Source organism: Urocitellus parryii, chromosome X (assembly GCF_045843805.1).
Source record: "Urocitellus parryii isolate mUroPar1 chromosome X, mUroPar1.hap1, whole genome shotgun sequence".
NCBI classification, from domain to species: domain Eukaryota; kingdom Metazoa; phylum Chordata; class Mammalia; order Rodentia; family Sciuridae; genus Urocitellus; species Urocitellus parryii.
The window spans coordinates 73,459,031-73,473,941 of NC_135547.1; the positions used below are offsets into that span (position 1 = coordinate 73,459,031).

Sequence of the window (14,911 nt, forward strand, 5' to 3'; positions counted from 1 at the left end):
CCTCAGCACCACATAAAATTAAAGACACTGTGTTTTCATCTACAACTAAAAACTTTTTTAAAAGTGAAGTTTATAACTTGAAGCAAGGAGAATTGGGGGTAATTCCCAAAGCAGTGTCTCCTCAAGAAAGCAAGCATGGGGTTTTTAATGGGGAAAATCATACATATTCATACAGAAAAGACTCATCACATGTAGAGGTGGGCACATTCTTAAACATACTCAGTTTGAAGTCATGCTTCTTCTCACATTGTGAGTTTAAAAATGGTGGACAGAAATACTTCTTGATGGAGAATTTGATTTTAAAGTGAGCAAAGTTTACTCTAGGTCATCTAAATGTGGATAGTTAGAATGACTTCAATGACTTAGGCTGGGTTCTTATAATTTCTTGTAAGTTAGAAGCACATTTACAATCATTTAAAGGGGCAGTCCTCCCCACTTCAATCATAGGTGATTGTTTCTAGAAGTATCTGCCAAAGGGCTGACATTTTTTGGTAGGTGGTATTAGCCTTATCTTAAGGAATCTGGGTCTCAGGGAAGTTAAATTGCCCACTTATGTAGGGAATGGTGCAACCAGTATTCAAATTCGGGTTTTAATGACTCTTAAAGCCTCTTTCCTACATCAATTCCTTGCCAAGTTAAAACTATATCTACTCACTTAAATGAATTTAATTCAGGTAAATCAGGCAATTTAGGAACTTGGTGAGAAACACAGATTTTGGTCTTCTGGAGATAATACCTGCTTGTCTTTTTAGTTTATAATCAACTTAGAGAAACTGAATTCTCTGTTGTTCTACATAACATAGTTGAAAAGTCATGGTTCTTAATTTTGGTACCTAAAATATCAGAGGAGGGAGCCTTTGAAGAGTTGGGATAATTGGTGTAATCTAAGAAGAGAAGAGGAAGAGCATTCCAAATGGAGAATCCTTGTGAGCAAAGGTAATCTGGAGCTAGTAGGTCTGTATACTGCACATTTGACAGTGTGGCATATTGTCCTGTGTATAATTTTATATCTTTTACTCTGCAAAGTAAATACAACCAATGAGTTTTTAGAGCTAAGATAATAGGCTCAGAAAAGTGAAAGAATGTGTCCTGGGTTACAAAGTCAGTCTCAAGAATGCAATTGGAAACTGGAAACAGTGGTGTGCACTGTAATCCCAGCTACTTGGGAGGCTGAGGCAGGAGGATCTCAATTTTGAAGCCAACGTGGGAATCTTAGACCCTGTCATAAAATTTTAAAAGGCTGATGGGAGGGAGGGCTGTCATGTATAAAGCCCTGGATTTCATCCCCAGCACTTTAAAAAATGCAATTGGAAGATTGTTCTTTTATTAATATAAGCCTTCTAATGAGAACTCAAATGTTGAAGTGAATTCAGAGTTAGCTGAGACAAAATTGAAGGTTAAGTATTGAAAACCAGAGAATTCATGTGGTTAGGGCTCACCGTGGTGGGAAATAGGATGTCTACAAGGGATTGCCTTACCAAAAGTGACTTCAAAGACATACATGAGGACATGGTGAGCAGTTGGATTGGGAGGAAGGTAGAGGGAAGAGAGAAAGATCAGTGTCTTGAATCTGTAAGTCAGAAGCTTACAAGCAAGGTGTGCCAAGAATAGTTGTGTAGGGGCTGGGGCTATAGCTCAGTGGTACAGTGCCTGCCTCACACATGTGAGGCACTGGGTTCGATCCTCAACACCACATAAAAATATATTGTGTCCATCTAGAACTAAAAAAAAAAGAATAGTTGTGTAGGTGCTGACTTGGCTACAGAAGCACTGATATTCTACAGACAACTGGACATATGAGTCTGCAGGGTAGAAGTCATAGCTAAAAATGTAAATTCTAGTCAATAGATGCCATTCATACTGAGAGGACATGATATCACTGACATAGTCTTGATTACAACCAGAATTGCTAGAGGGCAGGAATTTAAAAGGAACCAGAAAGAGGAGGAGGTAATGAAGCAAAAACAAGCAATGAATTTTCACAGTATATTCATCTGAAACTAAATCTATGGTGTCATTACCTTGATTTTTTTCAGAAAATATGAAGAATTAAGTAAAGACAGAAATTTAAGGGAATAGAGACAGGTAAAGAGATTTAACTATTATATTCAAAGCATTTTAATAGAGGTATGAACAAAGGCAGTGGGAACCCAGAGATGAGATACTTTAAATGTCTTTTTAAGTTGTAGGTGGACATAATACCTTTATTTTATTGTTTATTTTTATGTGGTGCTGAGGATCGAACCCAGTGCCTCATACGTGCTAGGTGAGCACTCTACCCCTGAGCCACAACCTCAGCCCAGACATACTTCACTGTGCTCAGGTATTGACAGCCCATGAAATCACTTGCTCTGTCTGTTGACAGTCTTCTCCAGGTAAGGAGAAGCTTGCTGCTTTCCAAGGGAGAGGCATTGGTATATACTCTCACTGAGTCCTTCTTGATATTAGCCCTCAAGATACATATATCATTATCTCTTCACAAATAAGGAAGCAGAGACACAGAAGTGAAGTGACTTGCCCAAGGCCACATGACTAGTCAGTGACAAAAGTTGAGACTTGAAATCAGGTCTGATTCTGGAGAACACATTAAGTTAGAATTAGCCAAACATAGGCTGCATGGAATGGAAAAATCCAAAACGAATGGCTTCTATAATAGAGAGGTTTAGTTCTCTCTCATATTAAAAAAAAAAAAAAAAGGCTAAAGGGAAGAACTCCAGGGCTGGCATGGTGGTTCCCTGGCAACATGGGACCTAAGCTCCAAATTCTTTGTGTCACCAATTATAGTATTAGTTTCCTTCCTAAAGGTGACTGCCTAGTCCAGGTGCCCAATTCATTTTATCTGCATAGCAGAACAATGTTAGAAGGCGGGGAGGACAAAAGGGCAGTTTTTCTCAGTTTAGTTAGCTCCCTTTGAGCTACCATCTTAGAAGCTGAGCACAGCACTTCTACTTATGAATTGAACTACATGGGCAAATAGCTTCAGAGGCAGACTGACAGGTTAGTTCATTGCTGCCCCAAATAATATTGGAGTATGGCTATTAAAGAAGAGGGAATGAATATTGAATGCAGCAGGCACTCTTGCTCACATTTCTTTATTTTAAGGATAATTTAAATATAAGTATTTCTTTTTTGTGGTTCTGGGGATGAAACCAAGGGCCTCATGCATATGAAGCAATTGCTCTACCACTGAGCTTCATCGCCAGTTTTATAATACTCATTTTTCAAAGCACAGGCTGATGAATTTTGACAATTGTGAAGAGTCACATGAAACTCTAAATATTTTCACAACCACCATCAAGATATTGAATAGTTTCATCATTTCTAAAAGGTCCCTTGTGTCCCTTTATCATCCATCTCCTCCCATTCCTGGTGCCACGTAATCAGTGATCTGCTTTCTGTCACTTTTGATTAATTATTCCTATTCTAGAATTATGTGTGATTTCTCCCATATGATTTCTTGTACTCTGCATGTTTGGGATACCTGTCGTTGCACACATCAGTCTGTTCCTTTTTCTTGCAAAGTGGTGTCATTCTGTATGAATTCATTCTTCTGTTAATGGATGTTTCATCTGTGCTCTAAAATTCATCACTTGAGTTATCACCAAAGCTGCTCTTCCCCTGGGCTGCTCCCTGCAGTGACTGAGTGTGAGCGGGATTCTAAGGCCCATTCCTGGGAGAAGGGGGTCCTCCCTGATGGGTGATTGTTGTTTAAGGACTTCTCAATAGTGTGAGGGAGTTTTCTTTTCTTTTCTTTCTTTCTTTCTTTCTTTCTTTCTTTCTTTCTTTCTTTCTTTCTTTCTTTCTTTCTTTCTTTCTTTCTTTCTTTCTTTCTTTCTTCCTTCCTTTCTTCCTTTCTTCCTTTCTTCCTTTCTTCCTTTCTTCCTTTCTTCCTTTCTTGTTCCAGGGATTGAACACAGGGGCACTCGACCACTGAGCCATATTCCCGGCCCTTTTTTGTATTTTATTTAGAGACAGGGTCTCACCATGGGGGACTTTTCTTAGAACTGCACCGAAGTCCAACATGTTTCCACCCATCTTTCCTCCTTCGCTCTCATTTGGGGGTGGGGGCAAGGACCAGATATTGAACTCAGGGGCACTCAGCTACTGAGCCACATCCCCAGCCCTATTTTGTGTTTAATTTAGAGACAGGGTCTCACTGAGTTGCTTAGGGCCTTGCTGTTGCTCAGTTGGCTTTGAACTCACAATCTTCCTGCCTCAGCCCCCACAGCTGCTAGGAACTGCACCACTGCACAGGTTCACTCTTTTTCACTCAGGATCAGACTTGCATCATGATCTGATACCCTCCCAGTCTCTCTTAGCTTCCCCTTCATTTGCTCTCACAGGATTTTCCCTCATGGATCACTCGCATATTTGATCTAATTTTACATCAACTTCTCAGATGATGAGATTAACACAGATTATTTTCTGTTTGATATCAGAAGCAAAACAATTATGAGCATTTGTGTGTTTGTGTGTGTGTGTGTGTGTGTGTGTGTGTGTGTGTGTGAGAGAGAGAGAGAGAGAGAGAGAGAGAGAGACAGAGAGAGAGAGAACCCAGCGCCAGGGGCACTTAAGCCCTGAGCCACATCCCCAGCCTTTTTAATTTTTTATTTAGAGACAGGGTCTTGCTAAATTGCTTAGGGCCTCTCTAAGTTGTTGAGACTGGATTTAAATTTGTGATCTTCCTGCCTCAGTCTCCCAAACTGCTGGGATTATAGGCATGCACTACCGCACCCAGCATTATGAGCATTTGTGTTTAAGATTTTTAGTGGGCCATGTTTTCATTTCCCTTGATCAATAACTAGGAAAGGAATTGTTGAGTAACATGGTAAATATATATTTGTCTATCAAAAAAAAGTCAAATCGGGGCTGGGGTTGTGGCTCAGTGGTAGCGCGCTTGCCTAGCATGTGTGAGGCACTGGGTTTGATTCTCAGCACCACATAAAATAAATAAAATAAAGGTCTATCAACAACTAAAAAACATTTTTAAAAATGTCAAATCATTTTCCCAAACAGTTGTGCCAATTATACTACCACCATCAGGGTTTGGAAAATATAATTTTATAATTTTATAACTATATTTATAAATTTGTAGTATAAGTTTATATCTATAAATTTTAAACACCAAGTGTTTATATTTTAGCCATTCTAGTGCATATATAGTTGGATATCATTGATCAAAATAATTCTTAACCCTTCAAAGGGTTTTATTGTTAACCTTTAACAAAGCTGGAATTTGACCCCAGATTGCTTAAGTAAAAGATGCATGCTTCTTTTACCCTATGAGACTGCCTATGATAAGAATGAGAGAAATACACATGAAAACTAAGATTTCATCTCACTCCAGTCAGATGGCAGCTATTAAGAATAAAACAACAGGCTGGGGCTGGGGCTCAAGCGGTAGTGTGCTCTCCTGGCATGCGTGTGGCCTGGGTTCGATCCTCAGCACCACATACAATCAAAGATGTTGTATCTGCCGAAAACTGAAAAAAATAAATATTAAAAAAAGAATAAAACAACAATAAGTGTTGGCAGGAATTTAGGGGTAAAGGTACACTCATACATTGCTGGTGGGACTGCAAATTGGTGCAACTAATCTGGAAAGCAGTATGGAGATTCTTCAGAAAACTTGGAATGGAACCACCATTTGACTGACCTATGCCACTCCTCAGTTTATACTCAAAGGACTTAAAAATAGCATACTACATGGACATAGCCACATCAATGTTTATAGCAGCATAATTCACAATAGCTAAATTGTGGAACCAACCTAGATGTCCTTCAATAGATGAATGGATAAAGAAACTGTGGTGTATATACACATTGGAATATTACTCAGCATTAAAAGAGAATAAAATCATAGCTTTTGCAGGTAAATGGATGGACCCGGAGAATATCATGCTAAGTGAAGTGAGCCAATCCCAAAAATCCAAATGCCAAATGTTTTCTCTGATATGAGGATGCTGATCCATAATGGGGATGGGCAGGGGAGCATGGGAGGAGTGCAGGAACTTTACATAGGGCAAAGGAGATGTAGGGGAAGGGAGAGGGCAGGGGGTAGGAGAGACAGTGGAATGAGATGAGCATCATTACAGGTAACTAAGTATAAGTATAAAGAACACGAATGGTGTGACTTACTTTGTATACAACCAGAGAAATGAAAAATTGTGCTCTATATGTGTAATATAAATTGAAATGCATTCTGCTGTCATGTATAACAAATTAGAATAAATAAATAAATGTAAAATAAAAAAGAGAGTTGTAAAAATAAAACAAACAGAAAAGAATGAAAGAAATGGGGAAAGATAAAGCATTAGGAAATTAGATAAAATTAATGCTGTGAGGAATAGGGTTTTGTATAAATTGATGCTAAATAAATGGATATATAAATGAACAAGTATAATTAAGGCTCTGAAAGTTAAAAAAAAAAGTGAGACTATATATGCAGCTCACTCTCCCCCCACCTCTGCCCCCTGTATTAGACATTGAATCCAGCTCTACCACTGAGCTTACATCCCTAGACCTGTTTACTTTTTATTTTGAAACCAGGTCTCATTAAGTTGTCCAGTCTGGCTCCAAACTTGTGATCCTTCTTCCTCAGTCTCCTGAGTAGCTGGGATTATAGGGGTGCATCACCCTGTCCAGCTGCAGCTCACTCTTTATAAACATTTGTAAAATGGTGTAAAACATACAAATATTTGTACACAAATGTTCAGAGCAGCACCATTTCCAATAGCCAAAAAGTGGGAACAATTTGTATGCCCACTAATGAATTCTGAATGGATAAAAAATGTATGGTAAATATATGAATGGAATGTTAGTCATAAAAAAATGAAGCACATGTTTCAATGTGGATAAACCTCTAAACATTGTGGTAAAGCAAAGAAGTCAGACAAAAAAGGTAATATATTGTATAACTCTAGTTAAATAAAATATCAAGCATAGGTAATTCCTAAACTGTCTAAAAAGTGAATAATTGGTAGCATTTTGTAGGAAACAGGTCCCAGATAGGACCAGTGTGTGGAGATGTGTTCTTCTATGCCTTGTCCCATTGTTTTGAAACTTCCATCTGGATACATTCAAAAATTCTGGAAAAAATAGGCAACAAGTAGAATGTAGTTTAAGTTGAGGAGCAAGGGGAAAATTTCATAGTGTTGGATCTATTTATTTTTAATTATGTATATTTAGGGAAGGTGGTTAGATATCAAAAGGAATTAATATTTACTCTGTGTTAGCTAATTGTCAGGAGTTGGGCTAAACATGTATATGTGTATATACATATTTTTTAATTTTACATATATGTAAAATCTGTCTACAACCTTTGTAAGCCTTTGGTTACAAGTAAAAGAAATCTAATTAGTTTAAGAAAAAAATTGGCTTCAGGTACAACTGGATTTGAAATGCTCAAACAATGTCATTAAGACTTTGGGACTGGGTTTTGGTTCAGAGTGGAGTGCTTACTTAGCATGTGTGAGGCCCTGAGTTCTGTCCTCAGCACCACAAGCAGAAAAGAAAGAAGAAATTGTGTGTCTTCCCTCTTTCTGTCAGCTCTGGGGTTGACATCTTTCTCAAATAAACTCTTCATATGATGGCAAATATGTCGCCCAGCTGTTCTTAATGTGCGCACAGAGCCTTTAAAGAACAAGTCAAGCTATGAAGGACAGGGGCCTTTTTTCTCACAACATTCTTCCCCAGAGGTCTCTGATGAAGGAATTTGTACTCTTTTAAATCACTATGTCCAGAAGAAAGGCACCATAAGATTGAATGTTTTGAGTGAAATGTCCTGCTCTTTGGTGGTGGAAACGGACTCCTGCTGATTCATAATTGGTAGGAATTACACAGTGGGGGAGGGGCTGCTCTCATAAGAAAGAAGCATCAAAAACATAACAGGTCTCACTATATTGTTGTCAAATGGATGCCATCATTTCCACTTTACAGAGAAGGAAACTAAGGCCCAGAAAATTAAAGTGATTTGCCCTAGAAGGGCAAGTGACAGACCTATGAAGTTAGAGGTCTGTGAGTCAGAAGAAGTAGCATGAACAGTGGATGAAACTTTGGATGGGAGATCGGACAAGCTGAGTTTTTCTTTGGCTTTGGCCACTGACTATATACATATGTAATAATGGGGTAGTCAATTGCACTGTCCCACATTCCCCATAAAAATGTGATATAGAAATAATGTCCCCATTTCTCATTTCACTGTGAGGATGAATACATATATGAAAGCATTTTATAAAGTGGTATGTAAATTTAAAATGTATTCCTTAGTATATTCAACAATGGGAACATATTTTATATTTATCAGTTTCTAAACTCAGATACAGTAAAATTAATTTTGGGGGACAGATATATGAGTTTAAATATAGGAATAAATTTGTATAATCAGAATATTTCCATCAACCAAAAACAAAAAAAAACCCAAAACAACCCTGTAGTGCTATTCATTTATAATGACACCCGCTTCCTATGACACAAACACTGATAACCACTGATCTGTTCTTTATCAACAATGGTTTGTCTTTTAAGGGATGAAATTCTATGTTATGTAATCTTCTGAGACTGCTTCTACCACTTATTATAATACATCTTAGATTCATCCATGTTGCTGTGTGAATGTGTACTTTGTTCCCTTTTATTGCTGAATAGTGATGTGGTTGTACCACAGTTTGTTAATCTATTCAACAACTGAAGGATATAGTGTTGTTATTAGTTTTGTGCTATTACAAATAGAGCTGGGGGCTGGAGATACAGCTCAGTGGTAGAGTGCTGGCCTAGCATGCACAGGGCCCTTGGACCCAGCCCCAGCACTACCATCATCACAATAACAAAACAAAACAAATAGAACTGCTATGACTATTCTTCTATGAGTGTCTGTGTGAACATGTTTTTTCCTAGGTTAATTACCTAGGAGTGAGATTGCTGAGTCTCATAATGAATGTATAGTTTGCTTTACAAGAAATTGTCAAATGTTTTCCAAAATAGCTATAAAGTTTTGTATTCTAACCAGCAATGTGGGAAAATTCTAGTTGCTTTGCAACCTGTCAAGGGCACTCTGTACTGCCAGTATTTAAAAATTCTAGTCATTTTAATAAGTGTGTCATAGTATCTCATGGCTACATTGATTTGCATCTCACTAATGGCTAATCATCTTTAACATCTTTTCATGGAATTATTTGCCATCCATACCTTTTGTGAAATGTCTCTTCATTTCTTTTGCTCATTTTCTTTTCCTTTTCTCAGTACCGGTGATTAAGGCCAGGATCACTCTACCACAAAGCTGCATCCCTGACAATTTTACTTTTTTTTTTTTTGAGACAGAATCTCAATAAATTGCCCAAGTTGGCCTCAAACTTGTCATTTTCTTACCTCAGCCTCCTAAGTAACTGAGATCACAACTGTGCACCACCACATTCAGCTTCTGTTCAGTTTTGAGGGTTTTTAAAACTTATTCTGCACAAAAATCTCTTGTACAATGTATGCTTTGCAAGATTTATCTCCCATGTTTGAAGCCTGCCTTTTTGTCCATTTTAACAGTATCTTTCACAGAGCAAATAATTATTAATTATTTCATCAATCATACCTTTGGTGTCACATCTAGAACTATTTGCAAAACCCCAGGTCATGAATATTTTTTCCTATATTTTCTGCAAAAAGATGTATAGCTTTATGTTATTCTATTTATATTAAAGTTTGGATTTGAGGTGTGTCCCAAAAGCTCACGTGTGAGAGAAGTGCAAGATTGTTCAGAAGTGAAATGATTAGTTTATGAGAGATGTAAATCACTGATATGCATAACTAGGTGATAACTGTAGGCAGGTGGGGTATGGCTGAAGGAAGTAGGTTTCTGGGGGTGTGTCTTTGAGATTTATACTTTGTCCCTGGTGAGCAGAGCTTTCTCTTCTTTCTGGTTGTCATGTTCTAAGCAGCTTTTCTCCACTTCTACCATAATGTTTAGCCTCACCTTAGGCTCAGTGCAATGAACTCAGCTAACCACAGACTGAATCTCTGAAACCATAACCCCAAATAAACTTTTCTTCCTCTAAATCATTCTTGACAGGTTTTTTGGTCAGAGAGATGCCAAAGATGACTAAAAATATTGGGATTAGTGGTTTTTAACCAGGGACATTTTTGCCTGGCTCAAGAAACCCTTAAAGAGTTAAAGTATTCTTTAACTTCATCTTGTATTAGGTATCAGTTCTAGGTCAAGTTTTATTTTTGCATATGAATGTCTAATTGTTCTAATATATTTGTTGAAAAGGCTTCTCTTTCTCTGTTCAGTTTCCTGTATAACTTTATCAAAAACTCAATGGGAAAAAAATTGATCAGCCATGCTTATGTTAGCTGTTTCTCGATTCAGCTCAGTTCTACTGGTTTTTCCATCTGTTCTTTTGCTAATACAATACAATCTTCATGACTGTGACCTTGGAATTGGTAAAGTGGGATATACTCCAGGAATGTAAAGTTGTTTCAACATATAAAAATCAATAGAGCTAGGTATGGTGGCATACTCCTGTAATCCCAGTGGCTCAGGAGGCTGAGGCAGCAGGATCCTAAGTTCAAATCCAGCCTCAGAAACTGAAAAAAGCTCTAAATAACTTAGTGAGACCCTGTCTCTGAAGAAAATATTTTTAAAAATGGCTGAGGATATAACTCCATGGATAAGTGCCCCTAGATCCATACCAAAAATAATAAATAAGTAAAAATAAAAATAAATATAATACACCATATTACTAAAGAACAAAAGGCACATGATCATTATACTCTGAGATATATTTTGTCTGATCATCTATAAAGATGTAAAAATAGGATTTGAAAATATTCAACACATCTTGATGATAAAAAAAAAAAAAGCACCCAGCAAACAAAGAATAGAAAGGAATGGCCCCAAACTGATAAAGGGCAACTTCAAAAACTCCGCAGCTAACATCTTACTTGATGTTCAAAGGATAGATTCTTTTGTTCTAAGATCAGGAACTTTTGTTCTAAGATAACTCCTCTTGCCCCATCTATTTGACAATGTGCTTGGAGATCCTATCTAGAACAAGTAGGGAAGAAAAGAGTATAAAATAAATGCAAATTGAAAATAAATGCAAAATGAATATTGGCAAAAATCTGTTCAGGCAAATAATTTGAGTTCAGATTGAGAGTGTTATTCCTAGTCTTATCTTCTACTTAAAGTTCAGAGTTGAAGTCTCTAAATGTACATTCATCTATTTTTCATTTCCTATCTATCAGTTTTTGTTTCATATATATTGAAACCATGATTTATAAATGCACACACATTAGGAATTGACCCTTTTATCATCATATAATGTCATCTTTTCTTCATGATCATTTTCTGTACTATGAGGTATGATTTTTCTGATACTACTATAAGTTTAATTGTATTTCGATGATCTATCTATTGATATTATTATTATTATTTGAGGCAGGTCCTGCTATGTATGAATGATACCAGACTAGCCTTGAATTTTCAATTTTCTTGCTTCAACCTCCTGAGATGTTAGGGCCTCAGGTGACTACCTTATTTATTTATTTATTTATTTATTATTTATTTATCTGTTTATCTATCAGGGCTGTGGATGGAACCCACAAGAACTCTGCCATTGAGCAACACCCCAAGCCCTTATTATTATTTTTATCCTTTCTGGCAATCTCTAAGTTTTACTTGGTTTAAACAGTTACAGTCAATGTAGAGTTATTGATTTGTTTGGGTTTAGGACTATTATTAATTATTTTTTCTGTTTTTTCTATTTTTCAATCCTCTGTTTTCCCTTTCCTGCCTTCTTCTCAACTTTTTTTTTGCATTCCTTTTTAATTTCACTATATTTTCCTGCATTTTTAGCAATTGCTCTATCGATTAGAATCAATCTATCTATCTATCTATATATATATATATATATATATATATATATATATATATATATTGTTTTTTACAATGAGTCTCACTAAGTTTCAGATACTGACATTGAACTTATGATCATCCTGCTTCAGCCACCCAAGCAGCTGAGATTATAGGTGTCTGCCACTGCACTTGTCTCATAGGTAACTTTTAACAATGCATAATCTTATAGTTTTAAAAACCACTTTACCTTCCCTTACTTCTTTTGCAATTGTCTTATTAAATACATCTATATAAATTGAAAACCCTATCATCAGAGAACGGTATAAATCTCTTCAAGTGTCAAATATATTTTAAATAGTTTACTATAAGAATGATCTGTTATATTTATACAAATATTTACCACTTCTTTTGCTCTTTTTTGCATTTGATGGTCTATTTTTATTTCTATTGTAATTTCATTTCTGTGTGAAAAACATCTGTCAGTATTTATTTTAAGGGTAAGAATGTTTTTGCTTCATGTTTTTATTTAATTTATGAAGGATATAAAGTTCTGAGATGGATATAAAGTTCTGAGATGGTAGTTATTTCAGCACTTTGAAAATTTATTCCACTTCCTCTGGCCTACCTAGTTTCTTATAAGAAACAATCTAACTGCCCAACAGATGAATGGATAAAGAAAATGTGGTATATATACACAATGGAATATTACTCAGCCACAAAGAATGACTTTATGACATTTGCCAGTAAATGGATGGAACTGCAGAGTATCATGAGAATTGAAATAAACCAATCCCAAAACCCAAAGCTTGAACAGTCTCTGAGTTTGTATGCTAACTCACAAGGCTCAGAGAGGAAGAACAGAAAGTCAGTGCATTAGACAGGGGGAAATGAAGAGAAGTGTGGGGGGATAGGAATAGGAAAGATTTTCCTATATTCATATATGAATATACTAGAGTGAATCTCACCATTGTGTATATCCACAAGACTGGGATCCTAATTAGAATAAAATGTACCCTATGTTTGTATAAATATGTCAGACTCTGCTGTCATGTATAACTAAAAAGAACAAATAAAAAAGTTACACACACACACACACACACACACACACACAAATCATTATAAGGGAGCCACACATGTACAGAGAAAGGAGGGATCTACACCTTCTGTCCAGAACTGCAGGAGACAATCTTCTTAGATAAGGCATTTGAGAAGGAGAGAGTGCTTGGAGGATAGTTGGCCTGGTGGAGATGCTATTGCATGTGGATCGGCTGCTTTGGGAAGACTATTTTTTAATTTATTTTAATTAGTTATATATGATAGTAGAATGCATTTATGTACTTTGATATATCATATGTAGATTGGGTATAATTTCTCTTTTTTCTCAGTGCACATGCTGCAGAATCATATTGGTCATATAGTCACATATATACATACAGTAATAATGTCTCTTTTGTTCTACTATCTTTCCTATCCCCACATTCCCTCCCATCCCCTCCCATCACTTCCCTCTACCTATCTAAGGTAACACTATTCTTCCCTAGTTCCCCCTGCTTTATTGTGAATTAGCATCTGCATTTTAGAGAAAACATTTGGTCTTTGGTTTTGTGAGATTGGCTTATGTTGCTTAGCATGATGTTCTCCAACTCCAACCATTTACTGGCAAATTCCATAATTTTACTCTTTTTTAAAGCTGAGTAATATTCCATTCATCTATTGAGGGACACCTAGGTTGGTTCCATAGTCTAGCTATTGTGAATTGAGTTTGGTTTTTGTAAGCCAAAGATGTACTGAAGTATAGAAGGTTGCTGTATTTGCAGAGCCGAGTCCTCCAATTGTCAATTTACTGATAGTAAACGTTATGAAAATGACTTCCAGGAGCTGTTTTGGGTTGCATGAGACTCATTCAGGAGACATCTGCAAGGCCTGTGTTCTGCTTATAAAAAGATGGAAAAAGTTACCATCAGGATCAAAAAACAAAAACAAAATGAAATAAAAACCACAAAACTGGAATCATGGTAGATGCAAGGACAGGACTTAGTCTAAAGACTACATTAAAACAACAACAACAAAAAAAGCGCACAATAGTCTATCTGAAAACATGATAAAAAGTAACCAGATCAGTATACTGCAGAAAGAATTTAAATGTCACAATATGGATGCTCACAGTAGGATTTCAAGGGTCTCCTCAGCTGCATCTCATTGTTGCAGTAACCAGATGATGGCTCAGATAAAGAAAAGGCTTCTGGCTCTACAGAATACCAGATTTTTTTTTCCTTTTTAGATCTTACATACCGAAAAAGGCAGAAAATATGTTGTGGGATTATCTATAAAAGCCATCTTGGAGCCGCTGAATGCTGCTGGAAAGTGCTCATTAAGCTATATTTTTTAAATCCCTTTCTAATGAATGTAATTCAGGAATTTCAGAGGACAGAGATGGGATTTGTTGTATGATAAACCATATGTAGTTTATAGTCTTTCTATATTGAGAAGCAGTGCTTGGGATATTTTTAAAAGATGGCTGGTACGCTTTTTTTCCCCTCATGTTAGAAAATTAGTTATAACTCAATAACATGTCTTGCCCCTAGAGGTACTTATTAATTAATTTTGAAATCCTAAGGGTTTACCAAGGTTTGATGATTCAAACCTGTGCTGCTGATGATTAAGCAGAACAGACTGAGCTTTCTGGTGCAAATATCTTGAAGGAGGAAGTAATTTCTAAATATACAAAGAGAACCTTAACTGTATATGTTGCATCTTGTGTCACCTTCCTTCATATTAATGTTTGATAAAGATTTTAGGTTATGTGAAACTTCTCAAGCAGCATCAAAACTCCTCTTGGGGAAGTGGTGAGGACGTGGGATACAGGAGATCCCATATGAATAGTACCAAAGCATCACCACATAGTGGAGAAACCACTCTTAAAAATGTTAAACTAAGCCCGGCACAGTGACACATGTCTGTAATCCCAGTGGTTTGGGAAGCTGAGGCAGAAGGATCACTAGTTCAAAGCCAGCCTCAGCAATTTAGCTAAGTGCTAAGACCCTGTCTCTAAATAAAATGCAAAAT

The 14,911-nt window shown here is 36.6% G+C and overlaps 1 pseudogene; it reads left to right on the top strand.

Annotated features, from left to right (window-relative positions):
- Nucleotides 1-10,410: 10,410 nt before the first annotated feature.
- LOC113190598 (SIN3-HDAC complex-associated factor pseudogene) lies at nucleotides 10,411-14,296 on the top strand (annotated as a pseudogene).
- Nucleotides 14,297-14,911: the final 615 nt, after the last annotated feature.